Source organism: Gorilla gorilla, chromosome 3, assembly GCF_029281585.2.
Source record: "Gorilla gorilla gorilla isolate KB3781 chromosome 3, NHGRI_mGorGor1-v2.1_pri, whole genome shotgun sequence".
Taxonomy (NCBI): Eukaryota; Metazoa; Chordata; class Mammalia; order Primates; family Hominidae; genus Gorilla; species Gorilla gorilla.
Genome location: NC_073227.2, coordinates 209,376,244 through 209,391,992, shown reverse-complemented (window position 1 = coordinate 209,391,992; position 15,749 = coordinate 209,376,244). Strand labels below are relative to the sequence as shown.

The following is a 15,749-nucleotide window of genomic DNA, read 5'->3' as shown; positions in this document are numbered from 1 at the left end:
TGAGCAAGTTATGCAACTTCTGTGAGACAATTTTCTCATGTATAAATAAAGAATAATGAGAACTATCTCACAGGACTATTGAACACCCAGCAATAAAAGCTCAAGAAATAATAAATATTATATCGCTAGGTATGCCTTCTGGTTGCCTGACTGCTCTTCACTGGAGGCACAAAGCTATCTTTGACACTTTTGCTTATAATATCCAGAGAACTGAAGCATACTTTTATTTGACTTGGATTATCTGGATAAATTGTCTTAGATAGCTATTTGGTTTGAAATGTATAGAAAGAATCATTTTCTTACTTGTGGTTTTATTGTTTCCTAGTCTCCTAAGATCATGGTATGGTAAAAGATCAACTATAGATATGGGCAGCATGAAGTAGCAAATAAAAATTGACTTGGATAGATTTAGATTTCAGTTCTAGCATACAATTTTTTTCCTAGTATGTTTGAAAAACTGACTTATTTTCTGAGCCTCACACTTCATAACTTTAAGATGGAAATAACCAAGCCTCAGTGAGTGTAAAATCTGTTAATATATATAAAAGCATTTATAGTCTTAAAAGTGCTGTAAAACGCTGTTGTTATGATGTTGATAATGGTGGTGGCGATGGTACACCTTATCCATGTATTAATAGTTGGGACTAAAGAATACAATTTTTTTTCGGCGGGGGACAGAATTTCGCTCTTGTTGCCCAGGCTGGAGTGCAATGGCTCAATTGTGGCTCACTGCAACCTCTGCCTCCTGGGTTCGAGTGATTCTCCTGCCTCAGCCTCCCGAGTAGCTGGGATTACAGGCATGTGCCACCACTCATTTTGTATTTTTAGTAGAGACAGGGTTTCTCCATGTTGGTCAGGCTGGTCTCTAACTCCCGACCTCAGGTGATCCGCCCTCCTCGGCCTCCCAAAGTGCTGGGATTACAGGCATGAGCCACCGCACCTGGCCCAGAATACAATATTTAAATTGAAAAATTCACTGGATTTAAGAGCATACTCAAAACTGTGAAAGGAAAGATCGACATACTTGAAAATATTGCAACAGAAACTATCCAAACTGAAGCAAGGTGAGAAAAAAAGACTAAAAATAAGATACAAAATCAGTGAACAGTAGAAAAACAGCCAGCAATCTAACATACATGCAAGTAGAGTCCGAGAGAAAGCAAGAGTAGGATGGGGAGGAAGGAGGTAGGAAAATACTTAAAATAGCTAAACATTTTACTGGTTTAATGAAAGCTATACACTCACCAATCAGCTGACTAAAATCAGGACAAACCACAAAGAGAAGCACCACAAGCTATATAAAAATGAAACTACTGTAAACTAGTGATGAAGAAAAAACTTTAAAACAACTGGAGAAAAAATACATATTACACACAGGGGAACAAAAATGAGAATGACTGAAGCTTATCAGAAATGAAGCAAAAACAAGGTGTTAGAATTTTACTTTAAAAATTTAAAAACTGTCAACCTAGAACTGTAAATTCAGCAAACAGCAAAACCATCATTCAAAAATAAGGATAAACTTTTTAGAAAAGAAAAGCTGGGGTAATTTGTCAACAGCAGACTTACACTACAATAAATGTAGAAATAAGTTATTTATAATAAAAGAAAATAATATCAAATAGATACTTGGATTTAAAATATGCAAAAAAGATAGAACACAAGAATGCTACCTTGGGGGTAAATTCAATTTTTTTTCTCATTAAAAAAAATTATTTAGAATAAAATTAACAGTTTAAAACAAGAAGAAAATGTAATGTGAAATTTATTACATATGCAGAAATAAAATGCATGGTAATTCTCCAAAAAAGAGAAAAATGGACGCATACTGTTGTAAGTTTCTTATGTTATTTTCAAAATGGATAATATTATTTGAAGGTACATTGTGATAAATTAAAAATGGACAGGAGACAGAAAGTACACTGTTTAATGGTCTTATATGCAAAGTGGTAAAATATTATTTGAAAGTATATTGTGATGAGTTAAAGATTGTAAACCCAAAAACAACATCTATAAAATAAAATAAATAGCTGTAGCTAATAAGGCCATAGTGTGCAAACATTAAATAATATTCAATTAACATGGAAAAAGGTGGAAACCCAAAAGGAATAAGAAAAATATGGAACAAATAGAAAACGAATAGCAAGATGGTAGATTTAAACCCTACTATGCCCATAATTACATTAAAGGTAAATAGTCTAAATACTAAATTTTAAAGCATAGACTGTTTTTCATAGACACAACAACATTCCATCTAAAAGAAATTCACTTTAAAAGTAACAGGAAGAACAAAAATGTACTACATAAGTTCTAATAATAAGAAATCTACTGTGGGCATATTAAATCAGGAAAAAGAGGGATGCCAGGGTACAGAAAGCCATTTTATAATGGTGTTAATGCATCAAGAGGACACAAGAATCCTAAATGCAAGCATCACATAACAGCTTCAAAATATATGAAACAACATGATATAAATGAAAATAAGAATAGACAAATCCGAAATTAGAGCTGGAGAGGGAAGAGAAGGCAGAAAAAAAAAGTTTATAAGAATTAATTTTTTTTATGCTTTCCAGCTTCCTTCTGGCATAAGTTTTCAAGATTTTGTAGTTCCATTGACGTACATGGTATCTCTTCTCAGAGCAGATCTTCAAGCCAAGAGCAACTTAGGCAGAGGTGATTCTGGCTACAAAGAGCTTTCAGGAGATTGGTGGGCTAGAATTTCTTAACTTTATCTCGGTTTGCCATACTAAATCTTAGGGCCCTTTTCCTTTACAATCAGTTGCTCAGCCATTGCCAAACGGAATCAATGGAATTATGCATTTAACAGGTACTGAAACTACACAATCAATGCAATTAGTTTTGATGTTTTCTCCTTTGTGTAGCTGACTTCAGATATACAAGATAGATTTTAACTTCACCACAGTGGCTTTCTAATTTTCCACCTGCATCTTGAGTGGAGATTCTAAAACCTAAAGCTTATCTTTTGGTTTTCCTTTCTGTATGTTTTCCAGCACAGCCAAAAGCAAGCCTTCTACCATATCATACAGTAGAAAGTAAAGAGAAATTAGACGATGTCTTCTCTGCTCCATTGCTCCTTTGCCATTGTTTCTCTGTGGACAGCTGCATTCCTCTGCAAATTCAGCTACTCCTGGATAGACTCTCACAATTCTGGCCTTATGGAACTTCAGTAATTCTATTTCCACATGCTGTCACTGCAGCTCTGAGTAGCTCAACATCCCCTGTGTCTTTCCTCAACCCTGCTTCACTTCTGTAAGTAGTCCCTCTATTACGTTCTGTTTATTTGAACTATTTGAGTGAATCCAGTCTCCTGTTGTAGCCATGACTGACAGTCAGTTGGCATCAGGAGTTGGTATTCTCAAGATGGAATTTGCATCTGAGTCACTCATATATTAAATAAGTAAATAAATAACTTCCTTGTTGAGGAAGTCAGCACTGACAATTTGTGGCATGCAATGACTTCTTTACTAGTCAAATTATTGGCGGAAGCAAGGAATGGGATGCGGATAGAGGGCGAGTCTTTGATGATGAAGGGGCTGTTAAGTTTGATAACTGGCCAGGCCAACAAAGGTGATTTAACAGCAGAATCTAGATAGGATGCTTTTGGAAGGATCATCCCTATGGTGTAGAGCAGAATAGAGAATTACAAGATGTAAAATGTGAAAGGGCTGGGCACGGTGGCTCACGCCTGTAATCCCAGCACTTTGGGAGGCCTAGGCCTCCCAAATCATGAGGTAAGGAGATCGAGACCATCTTGGCCACCATGGTGAAACCCCATCTCTACAAAAAACACAAAAATTAGCTGGGCATGGTGGTGTGTGCCTATAATCCCAGCTACTTTGGAGGCTGAGGCAGGAGAATGGCGTGAACCCGGGAGGCGGAGGTTGCAGTGAGCTGAGATCGGGCCACTGCACTCCAGCCTGGGCGACAGAGCGAGACTCTGTCTCAAAAAAAAAAAATGTGAAAGGCTTTAGTATTTTTGCTATATTGTTAATTGAAACAATTCAATAGCCTTTTTCAGCATCAGCTATATATATATATAGTCAATGGCCCTTTGATATTTAGCTACACGTTAGATAAAAAGGATAAGAATATATTTACAAGAACATGTGAAAACAATACATTTTTTCTCACAGTCTATGTGATGTTTTATCGTTTTCACATTTTTCACATGAAAATAGTCTTTAATCCAAATTTTGCTGGTAGATAATCACATTTATATAATTTTGCATTGTTATTTTGCCTCATAGATGTAAAAGGAATGAATAAAAAATAATTTTTAGGTCTCTTTTAATACCAAATAATTATGAACTATAATTTTTTTCACCATATAATTGGTACAGTAACTCCCAAGTTAGAAGTTAGAGATATAGTTTCTAGGACTAGCCAAACTTGCTTATTTGTTAAGACATTTTCCTCAAACTTAATAAATTCAAATGGATGAAAAAATGTGTGGGGGATTTCGATTTCCACAAACATGACTAACTACGGATCTTGCATCTCTCTTGATTTTTATTCATATAACAAATCAAAATGCTAAGTTGGGACACACAAATGGGCATGCATAACGTGTAAAGCATGGATGAGCCTGCATGAAGGTGAAGGAAGTCCATGTGGGCAGGACCTAGGCAGGAGCACAGCACGAGGAGGAAAGCTAGCATTGAAGCCACCAGACTCCCTGGGACCACACCCAGTGTCCTGTGGCCTAGAGTTCAAACCTCAGACCATCTGCATAAAGCCAGACCCCTGAGAATGGAAAAACAATCTGCCTAACTCCTGTCTCAATTTTCATAGAGATGGAGAAAAAGTAAAAACTTCACCCCTGTTAATGTGGTACCCACTGGGCTGCCATGGTTGGGAACCTAAGCCCATACTGTTTATGCGATCCTCAATACACAAGCCAAAATTGTACTATAAAGAGGACGTGCGTCTACAGTGCTCAAAGGGATCTAGAAGAAACAAGCGCACATTCTACAAAGGAACATTCAGACTGACAGCTAGCTGAGCCACAAAAACAATGAGCAAAGCAAGAACACAGTGAAACGCCCTCAGTGTGTTCAGAGAAAATAATGGGCAATGGAGAATAGTTTATACAGCTAAAGTATCTTTCGAGAATGAGGACAAAATAAAGACAAATGAGCAGATTTTGAAAGAGTTTACTTCTAAATAAGCCTCACAAAACAGCTTCTAAAGGTTGGGCTTCAAAAACAAACAAAGAATAAGGTCCCATAAGGAAGGTCTGAAATGTATCAAGGAAGGGAGACAAGGAACACAGAGGAGATCTGACTCTTGCTTTTGTTCACTATCAAACAATGTCTAATTTGTGGGAAAGCAAGGCAGAAATTTTAAAAATACAACAACTGTAAATGTGATTTGAAAGGAATGATGACAAATAAATCATTCGTAGGTCCTTGAATCTGAGGGTGAAGAAAGTAAAGACATTGATTAACTTTAGGACTTACGTTTTATACATACATTCAAATTTTAAGGGTGACTATTAAAATAGTATAACAAAGGACATAGCTTCCAAACAGTAATGGAGATGTAAATTAAATACTGTCTTCAAAAGGAGCCATGAGGAAGGGGAACGAGGTGACAAGAAATACAGGAAAAGCAAGGCACATAGAAGTTTCAGTAATACTCATAACCAAGACTCATATATATAGTGCTCTGAATTTTCCAGACAATGTTTGACATGTGTTAAATAAACCAATTCATTTAATGCTCACAGTGAACTTGTGAGGTGGGTACTATGCCCAGTTTTCTAGAGAATTTGTCTTACTGGATTGGAAAATAAAAACCTGCCCACTTAGAAGATAACCTAAAATAACATGAGATCTCTGTTGTTGATTCATTTTCCCATGTCTGTGATGCGATGGACATTTGGGTTGTCTCTCTTTTGGGGCTATGATGAATCAAGCTGCTGTGACCATTTCTAGGCAAGTATTTTTGTGAACCATGTTTCAATTCTTTGGGACAAATATCTAAGCCTGAGAAACTGCCAAACAATTCTCCTAAGTGATTGCACCGTTTTATAAACCTGTTCAGCAGTATATGAGAAGTTTTGTTTCCCCATATTTTTGCCAAATCTTATTACTATTGGGTTTTAAATTGTAATCATTTTAGTGTGTGAATGGATAAATTGCTGTGATTTTAATTTGCATTTTCCTGATAACTGATGGTGTTGAGCAGCTTTTAATCTGCTTGTGGGTCGTGTATCTTCTGTTTTCAAATGTATCTCAATCTTTTCCATATTTGCAATTTTTCTTTATATTGTTATTATTTAATTGCAAAAATTATTTATACTTTTTGGATACAAGTTCTTTGTCAGACATATATTTTACAAATAATGTCTCCCAGTTGGTGATTTGAATTTTCTTATGAATGTGAACTTTAAATATTTATATAAGAACATAAAGAATATGTCATATTTAGAGATAAATTTAAGAAAATAGGTGGAAAATGTCCACACTGAAAACTAAAACATTGCTGAGAAAATTAAATTTCTAATAAATGGTAAGGTATACTTTGTGATTGGATTGGAAAACTCACTATTTTTAAATATTAATTTTCCCCAAATTAATGTAATAGATTCAATGCAATTCCAATCAAAATATCAGCAGGATTTTTGTGTGGAATTTGGCAAGGTGATTCTAATATTTAAATGGAAACACAAACAATGATAGAATAGCTAGAATCTTATTTTTTAAGTAACACATTTCCATCTTTATTAATTTTATTTATAAAAATTCCATTCAGTGTATTAACTATATTCTTGGAACAATATTCTTTGATTAAATTAATTAAAAACTATTTTATGGGAGCTCTATGGAGGTATGCGTTCTTTAACAGATAGAGCTAAAGGGCATAAAAGTTCAAGCAGCCGATAACTGGGAACTGAATAACTTATGGATGTTTTGTTGAAGCTAATGTACAGTGAATTACACCTTTGTGTAAATGTAAAATTATTTTTATGAATATAATATTATACTATTTTGTCTTTTTTTTTTTGAGATGGAGTTTTGCTTTTATTGACCAGGCTGAAGTGCCATGGTGCAGTCTAGGCTCACTGAAACCTCAGCCTCCTGGGTTCAAGTGATTCTCCTGCCTCAGCCTCCCAAGTAGCCAGGATTACAGGTGCCTGCCACCGTGCCCGAATAACTTTTGTATTTTTTAGTAGAGATGGGGTCTCACCATATTGGTCAGGCTGGTCTCAAACTCCTGACCTCAAGTGATCCACCCATCTCGGCCTCCCAAAGTGCTGGGATTACAGGCGTAAGCCAACACACCTGGCCCATTTTGTCATTTTTAACTTTAGCTTTTATTTAATATTCTTATTGAAACAATGTGATTTAATTATCAAATATTTATATAGCTATATAAAACCAAATCAGACCTGGCACCACAGCTCCTCTTCATACTGCTGATGATCGCCAGGTACAACTCTGGGAGGAGGGAAAAGAGATTAGAGACAATGAATGCTTTTCCTTTTGCTCAATATCGTTGATCAAATAATTTGTCTGCGCCCATATAACAGGCCTGAGAAAATGGTGTAGTTTTATTAGAGGTAACTTTCCAGAATCAATAACTTTGCTAATGAATAGAAAAGCCTGGGTGCCTTGCAGCCCAAATTCATGCAATTGGATGGCTTGTTGTAATCAAGCACCGGCATTAGCGTTCTGTTGTGATGAAATAAGTGCTCCGTAATTTAGTCCTCAAGTGCTTCCGGCATTTCAACTCTTTGTTGGCATATAAAGCATACATTTCTCCTGTAGTAAAAAGTAATTTATTGACTTTAAAAAAAAACTTTATCACCTGTGATGAACAGACTATTGGCCTCATAAGCCTTTCTATTCGAACATTACTGGGCAGAAGTTGGCTTGCTCAAATCTTAGCAAATTGAAATTCAATCCAGATCAATAAGGTTTTTTTTATTCAATTTGGTCCTGGAATGGAAATAATCATCACATTTTATAGTAAGTGTGTCTAATTTCAATTTTCATACTCTGTATTTATTCTGTATAATCAAGCATAACTGCTGGCCTTGTTCCTTTGAGCTGACAAATTCGTGGGATAGATGTGCGCCTAGCAGGTAACTCTTTATTTGGAAGGTAGTAGGGAAAGACTGTGCTTAGACATAATAATGAAAATTTGATAAATGTCAACCTAGAACTTATAAGTGTCCCTAGGAATTTAAAACAATTCTATTTTCTCATTGTCTACATAGGTAACAAAAACGTATGCATAATGGTGCATTATTTTACTTAAATAGCAACTAGTTTGTCTCTATGAAATGCGTCCAACAGAAAAAAATATAAAGGACTATAAATTAGACGAAGTAGTTCTTAGCTAAAATATTCTGTGATGGGCTATCAGAATTGAAGTAGTTAAGTGCACTGTGTCAGTTAGCTTTTGCTGTGTAACAAACCACTTAACCTTACTGGTTTAACATGACGACCATTTATTAGCTCATTCTATGAAAGCAATTTCAGCTGCACTCTGCTTGGAAGTTCTGGTCTGGGCTAGACTCATGTGAGCATCTGTGATAACCTTGGTCAGCTTGTGGATCATCAGAGACCACCTGGCCACTCAGATCACTGGTGGTTAAACCATGGTTGGCTCAGGGTTGGGCGCAGTGGCTCACGCTTGTAATCCCAGCACTTTGGGAGGACGAAGTGAGTGGATCACCTGAGGTCAGGAGTTCGAGACCAGCCTGACCAACATGGTGAAACCCCATCTCTACTAAAAATACAAAAATTAGCCGGGCATGGTGGCACGCTCCTGTAGTCCCAGCTACTCAGGAGGCTGAGACAGAAGAATTGCTTGAACCTGGGAAGCAGAGGTTGCAGTGAGCTGCGATCACACCACTGCACTCCAGCCTGGGCAAAAAAGCGAGACTCCATCTGAAAACAAAAACGGAAACAAAAACAAAAATAAAACCATGCTTGGCTCAGTTGTTGGAGGCAATCATCTCATCCTCCAGAGGGCTGGTGGGAGCATATTTGCATAGTGGTCTCGGGTCTCTAAGTGTATCAATAAACATGCCTCAGCACATGAGCACTTCTCAAGTTGCTGCACATCTCATATTTGCTAATGTCCCGTTTGTCAAAGCAATCTGGTTTCCAATCCCAGCGTCTGTGTAAGAGGACACTACCAAAGTGAATGGAGGCAGAGAGTGAGAGCAAATTGGAGTCACTGCTGCCATCAACCTGCCTCTGCCTGCACTACCAAAGTGAATGGAGACACAGAGTGAGAGCAAATTGGAGTCACTGCTGCCATCAACCTGCCTCTGCCTGCACTACCTCATGAGCTGTTCTTTCAGCACTCCCTCCTGCATATCCGTAGAGCACCACTTCCTCATTTCTAGAGCTGGGCTGTATTTGCGAATATTTCAACAGCCTTTGCCTAATTCCTGATAACAAAATAAAGGTACATTTATGAAAATATTTTAATTACCTTGCTATAATATAGAAGTTCCAAAATTTTTCTAATATATTAATTTTGAATTTTCAGTTTATTCTCTAGCTATTTTTCTAATTCTAGACTTATGTGACCATGCAAGATGTCCTACGTATTTTAGATATATTTGCAACATTCTAAAATTATTTCAAGTTTTGACTCTGTTTAAAATTGCAATCCCAAACGATGTAGTTCCTCTCCTCCTTACCTTTTACTATTTTCTTCTCATGACACTCATCCTCCTTTAAATTCTCTGTAAATTATTGTGTTTATTGTCTGGTTTCCCCACATTGGGATGTATGTTATTTATACAGCCCAAAGCCTGAAATGAGGCCATTATTTGGTATGTGCTCACTAGATGCTTTTTGAAATGAATTAAATTGAGCTCTGCCAAAACACCATATACAAACCAGATGTACTCAACATTCATTCTTAAATTTAACTTAGATTGGATAGAGTTAGGCATTAGTAACTCTGAAGCTTATGTAGACAGTTGGCTTCCTCTAGAAACTCTTGATAACTATTCTTTCCCCAAATAAATACACAAATTATAAGAGTGACAGGGAAAGAGAAATGCAGGGTAAGGAACATGTATATATTCATACATACATGTATATGATGTTTAGCTTTACGTGCCCACTTGACTGGGCTAAAGGATGCCTAGATAACTGGGAAATCATACTTTTTGCGTGTGTCTGTGAATGTGTTCCCAGAAAAGACTAGCATTTGACTTAGTATACCGAGTAAAGGAAATCACCTTCACTAAGCAGCTGGGCACTCCCATCCAATCCACTGAGGGCCCAAATAGAGCAAAAACACAGAGAAAGGGAGAATTTTCTCTCTGTTTGACCTAGGACATCCATCTTCTCCTGCCCTGGAGCACTGGTGCTCCTGATTTTCTTTTTTCTGTTTTAGAGCTAGGGTCTCTCTATGCTGCTCAGGCTGGTCTCAAACTCCTGGCTCAAGTGATCCTCCCACTTCAGCCCCCCAAATCGGTGGGATGACAGATACTGACACCACAGCCAGCTAGTGTGGTGGTCCTAATTTGTGGGCCTTTGGACTCAGACCTAATTATACCACCGGCTTTTGATCATGGGACTTCTCAGTCTTTAGAATTATGGGAGCCAATTCCCATAATAATCCTATAATAAATCTCTCTCTCCCTGTCATTCTTGTGTGTGCACGCTCGCTCTCTCTCTATGTCTCTCTTTGTATACATACATGGAGTCATGTGTCACTTAACAAGGGGGGATACATTCTGAGAAATGCATTGTTAGGCAATTTTGCCTTTGTGTGAACATTCTAGAGTGCATTTACACACATCTAGTTGGCACAGCCTCCTACACACCTGGACTAGACAGTAGAGCCTATTGTTCTAGGCTGCAAACTTGTACAGGAGGTTACTGTGCTGAATACTGCAGGCAACGGAAACACAATGGTATTTGTGTACCCAAACACAGAAAAGGGACGGTAAAATTATGGTATAAAATATAAAAACTGGTATACCTGTGTAGTTCACTTCACATGAATAGAGCTTGCAGGACTGGAAGCTACTCTGGGTAAGTCAGTGAGTGAGTAGTGAGCGCCTATGAAGGTCTGGGTAACAACTTCAAACTTCATGAAAACTACTTAGAGGCTACACTACATCATTAAAAAAGAAACGCTCTTCCTTCAATAATAAATTAAAGTTGGCTGATGTAACATTTTCACTGCATAAACTTTTAATTTTAACCTTTTGACTGTTTTAACCTTTTGACTATTTTATAATAACACTTAGCTTGAAACATAGGCATATTGTACAGCTGCAGAAAAATATTTTCTTTATATCTCTATAAGTTTTCCTCTATGTTTATTAATTTTTAGTTTTTTAAACTAATACACAAACACACATTAGCCTAGGCCTACACGGGGTCAGCATCATGTCTTCCACCTCCATCTTGTCCCACGGGAAGGGCTTCAGGGGCCAAACACACATGAAGCTGTCATCTCCTGTGATAGCAATGCCTTCTGGAAGAGCTCCTTAAGGAGGTACCTGAGGCTGCTTTACAGTTCACTGTTTTTGTAAGTAGAAATACACTCTACCATAATGATAAAACATACGATATAGTAAACACATAAACAGGTAACAGTCATTTATTATTATTGTCAAATATGTACTGTACATAATTACATGTGCTATACTTTTTTTTTTTCACATGGAGTCTAGCTCTATTGCCCAAGCTGGAGTACAATGGCGCGATCTTGGCTCACTGCAACCTCCGCCTCCTGGGTTCAAGCAATTCTCCTGCTGCAGCCTCCAGAGTAGCTGGGACTATAGGCACGCACCACCATGCCCGGCTAATTTTTGTATTTTTAGTAGAGACAGGGTTTCATTATGTTGGCCAGGCTAGTCTCAAACTCCTGACCTCAGGTGATCCACTAACCTCGGCCTCCCAAAGGGCTGGGATTACTGGCATGAACCACCGTGCCTGGGCTGTGCTGTACTTTTATATGACCGGCAGCACGATTTGTTTACACCAGCATCAACACAAACATGTGAGTAATGCGCTGCACTATGACTTTATTCTGGCCACAGCATCACCAGGCAATAGGAATTTTCCAGCTCCACTAGAATCTCATGTCATGGTACCACCATTGTCTATGTGGTCTTCTGTTAACTGAAACATTGTTACGAGGTGCTTGGCGGGGTGTGTGTGTGTGTGTGTGTATGTGTGCACATATATGTGTGTGTGGATGTGTGTGTGCGCGCCAGGGTGTGGGTGTGTGTGTATATGTGTGTGTGTGTATATATGTGCGTGTGTTCTGTCTCTGGAGAACTATCCCTAATACGCTGTATATAACATATACATTTATGGGTATATCTATGTAAAGACATGCATAGATACAGATGCGTGTATATGTAATATACACAGACATTTAAATCTGCAGAAAATGTATTTTGGATGAAATACATTTTTCCATTTTTATTTCATAATTAACTTCATCATTCCAAAAGGCCCCACCCAGGAAACAACATTTGTAAAAAGTAATGAAATAGATTTAATCTGGTTGAAATTAGTTTAGATCCAATAGTTTAAAGAGCCCTTGTTACTAATTCTCAGTGTTTTGGAATGACAGCTCTGTGTCTGGCTATATGCATCGGGGTTAAATGCACAGATTCTAGAACTGAATGGCCGAGGGCACATCCCTTGCTCTTTCACTCACTAATGTGACCTGGAGCAAGTCATTTACCACCTCCATACACTCATCCCTCCGTATCCACAGGGGAGTGGCTCTAGGACCCCCAAAGACACCAAAATCTACAGATGCTCAAGTCCCTGATATAACAGGGCACACTATTTCATATAAGCTACACACATCCTCGCTTTTTCTTTAATCATCTCTAGATTACTTAGAATACCTAATACAATGTAAATTCTATGTGAATAGTTGTTATACGGTTTCGTTTAAGGAATAATGACAAGAAAAAAGTCTGTACCTGCTCAGTACAGATGCGATTTTTTTTTAATTTTTGAATATTTTCAATCTACAGTTGGTTGAATCCAAGGATGTGGAGCCCACGGATCCAGAGAGCCAACTGTACTCATATGATTTTTTACAGATTCTTCCATATTTCAAGCACTGTGCAAGGCACTAGAATAGAACAACAGACAAGACCTACAAGAAGCCTCTTGGGGCTGGGCGCGGTGGCTCACACCTGTAATCCCAGCACTTTAGGAGGCTGAGGTGGGCGGATCACAAGGTCAGGAGTTTGAGACCAGTCTGGCCAACATAGTGAAATCCCATCGCTACTAAAAATACAAAAAATTAGCCGGGCGTGGTAATGTGCACCTGTAATCCCAGCTACTCGGGAGGCTGAGGTAGGAGAATCGCGTGAACCCAGGAGGTGGAGGTTGCAGTGAGCCAAGGTCACGCTATTGCCCTCCAGCCCAGGCGACAGTGTAAGACTCCATCTGAAACAAACAAACACAAAACAAAACAAAACAAAAAAGAAGCCTCTTGGACTTAGTCTGGTGGTAAACAGACAATGACAAGGCAATGATATGTGTTATGGTAACACAGTACCAAGCGCTATGGGATACTGTGGATACACACATAAGGGTTTCTTCACTTAAACTTATGAATTTATGGAAGATTTTCCCAAGTCTATTACTCGAAATGAAGATAAAAATGAGGAATAGAAGTTAACTATATAAAGTATGGGTTGTAGGCAGGAAGGAAAAATGCTGTAGACAAAAATGCTTGATGCTAGAGATGACATGGTGTGGTTTAGGAACCGAAAACGGGGCACCTGGATTGGAACTAGATTGAGGGCGGGCAGGAAGAGTGGAGTCAAGACTGAATAGTACAGAAACAGTGTATAACATAGAGAAGTTCATCTGAGCTTTATACATTCTGACTTGCCTTGCAGAATCAATTACCTTAAAAATAGCTAATTTGACAGTCAAGCGTGGTGGCGGCGCCTGTAGTCCCAGCTACTGGCGAGGCTGAGGCAGGAGAATGGCGGGAAGCCGGAAGGCGGAGCTTGCAGTGAGCCGAGATCGCGCCACTTCACTCCAGCCTGGGCGCAGAGTGAGATTCTGTCTCCAAAACCAAAAGATATATATATATATATGCGCATATATATATATATAATTATGGCCAGGCACAAAAACATTTGGAGTCCAGAGGATGGCACCAAATATGACTTCCCTTTTCCTCTCAAGCAGACAACGGTTCGCCACAGAGAGCCCACCGAGACGAAAGGGCACCAGGAGCCGTGTCTCCTGGACGTTGCCTTCCACTCCCTGTGCTTCCTCTCATCCAGCTTTTCCTCCCTGCTTCATGTCTCCTCAGTCGTTTCTATTCCTCTATCTGCCGCCAAAGGGCGGAGATGCCTTCAGGTCGTGTGTAGAAACCCCAGACGGGTGTAGTGAATCGGAGAGCACAGGGTGTGCCTGAATCCTGAGGAGATTCCAGGAAAGCGGCAGCGCCCCGTGACCCCGCGCGGCCCAGGAATCAGCGAGCGGAGCGTCTTTTTCGTTTGTCTCAGCTGTCAGGTGCCAGATTCACAGAGACCCGTACCTGACGGCCTGAGAACCCTAGAGGGCCAGGGAAGTCGTCACGTACTTCAGCTTGCCAGAGCGGGATGGAGAAGCCGCTGACGGAGGCCTGTGACCACGAAGCGGGCGTGTGGCCAGAAGAGAGGGTTCCTCTGGGAACTGGCAGCTGAGGCCAAACAAAATGGCGGACACCCCCACAGACGCCCCTGCGCGGAGGAGACGATCGCCAAGGGTGAGAAACCTCCCCTCCACCTCACACACGTGGCGCCAGGAGGGCCGCCAAGAATCTGACTTGACTCTGGACAAAGAGGGTACTTAAATGGCCAGAGGAGACTCTGAATATTATTAATATGTGAGTTTTCACTACTTGATGGAAAAATCCACAAAATAAAAATGACATTCAGCTATAAAAGAAATATATTGGCCACTTTTCACCCATGAAATTTGTCTGGGAATTTTTATCTGCTCTACCCGCAAAGCCTCTGCTTACGCCTTGGCGCTTTCTCTCTCTCTCTCTGTCTCTCTCTCTTGTAACCAAGACCCCACTCCACCAAAGCAGAAGGGAAATACAGACAGTCGGATGAGATGCATAGAAGATCATCTTGTCAAATAAAGGCAATTTTGAGCGATGGAAAAAGCAATATTTTTATGATCATTATTGTAGGTATGTTTTTGTATCGTATTCAAAAGCGTATCTTGGCTACAATAATTAATGTAACATCATTAGGAAAAGAAAACCTCAACATGCCTCCTCTTCCTTTCTTTACTCACAGAATAATGGAATAAAAATGTCTGTGAATAAACTCATTCTTTTGCCAATGATAAGAAAGCATTTTCTTAAGAAAAATTAGAATCCTCTATTTTCCATTCCTGCTAATTATTTGAATTTAACTCTTGGGTCTGCTATCTAAACAAGTCTACTAGGATGTACTGAAGACAAATATAAGGATTTAACAAAAAATATCATTAGTTAATCTAATTCCTAAGAGCAGAACTTTCTTGGAGAAATTAACAGTGAAAGGAATATTCTATCAAAGGTATTTTTAATTTTAAAATGCTGAAGTCAAAAGACTGATTATATCCTAAAAGGAAATAAAGAATCATCAGTAGCTTTACTGACTGCTTTTTCTTAAGTTTTATTATTGTTTCAAAGAACTTTTTTACACATTATCAGAATTTGAGAGAAAATATTGATTTATTATCTTGACCCACTCAAGCTAAAAATATATT

At 38.7% G+C, this 15,749-nt stretch overlaps 1 long non-coding RNA gene across 7 annotated transcripts in view; it reads right to left on the bottom strand.

The window, feature by feature from the left end:
* The window catches only part of LOC109026432 (uncharacterized), a 253,648-nt gene that overhangs the window by 228,033 nt on the left and 9,866 nt on the right, over positions 1 to 15,749 (bottom strand). For 6 of the 7 annotated variants that reach the window (XR_008678818.2, XR_008678817.2, XR_010133569.1 and 3 more), the window contains exon 2: positions 7,415 to 7,463. The exons of the other annotated variant lie outside the window; for it this stretch is intronic. This is a non-coding gene — a long non-coding RNA (uncharacterized lncRNA). The remainder of the gene's footprint in view (positions 1 to 7,414; positions 7,464 to 15,749) is intronic. 7 annotated transcript variants of the gene reach the window in all.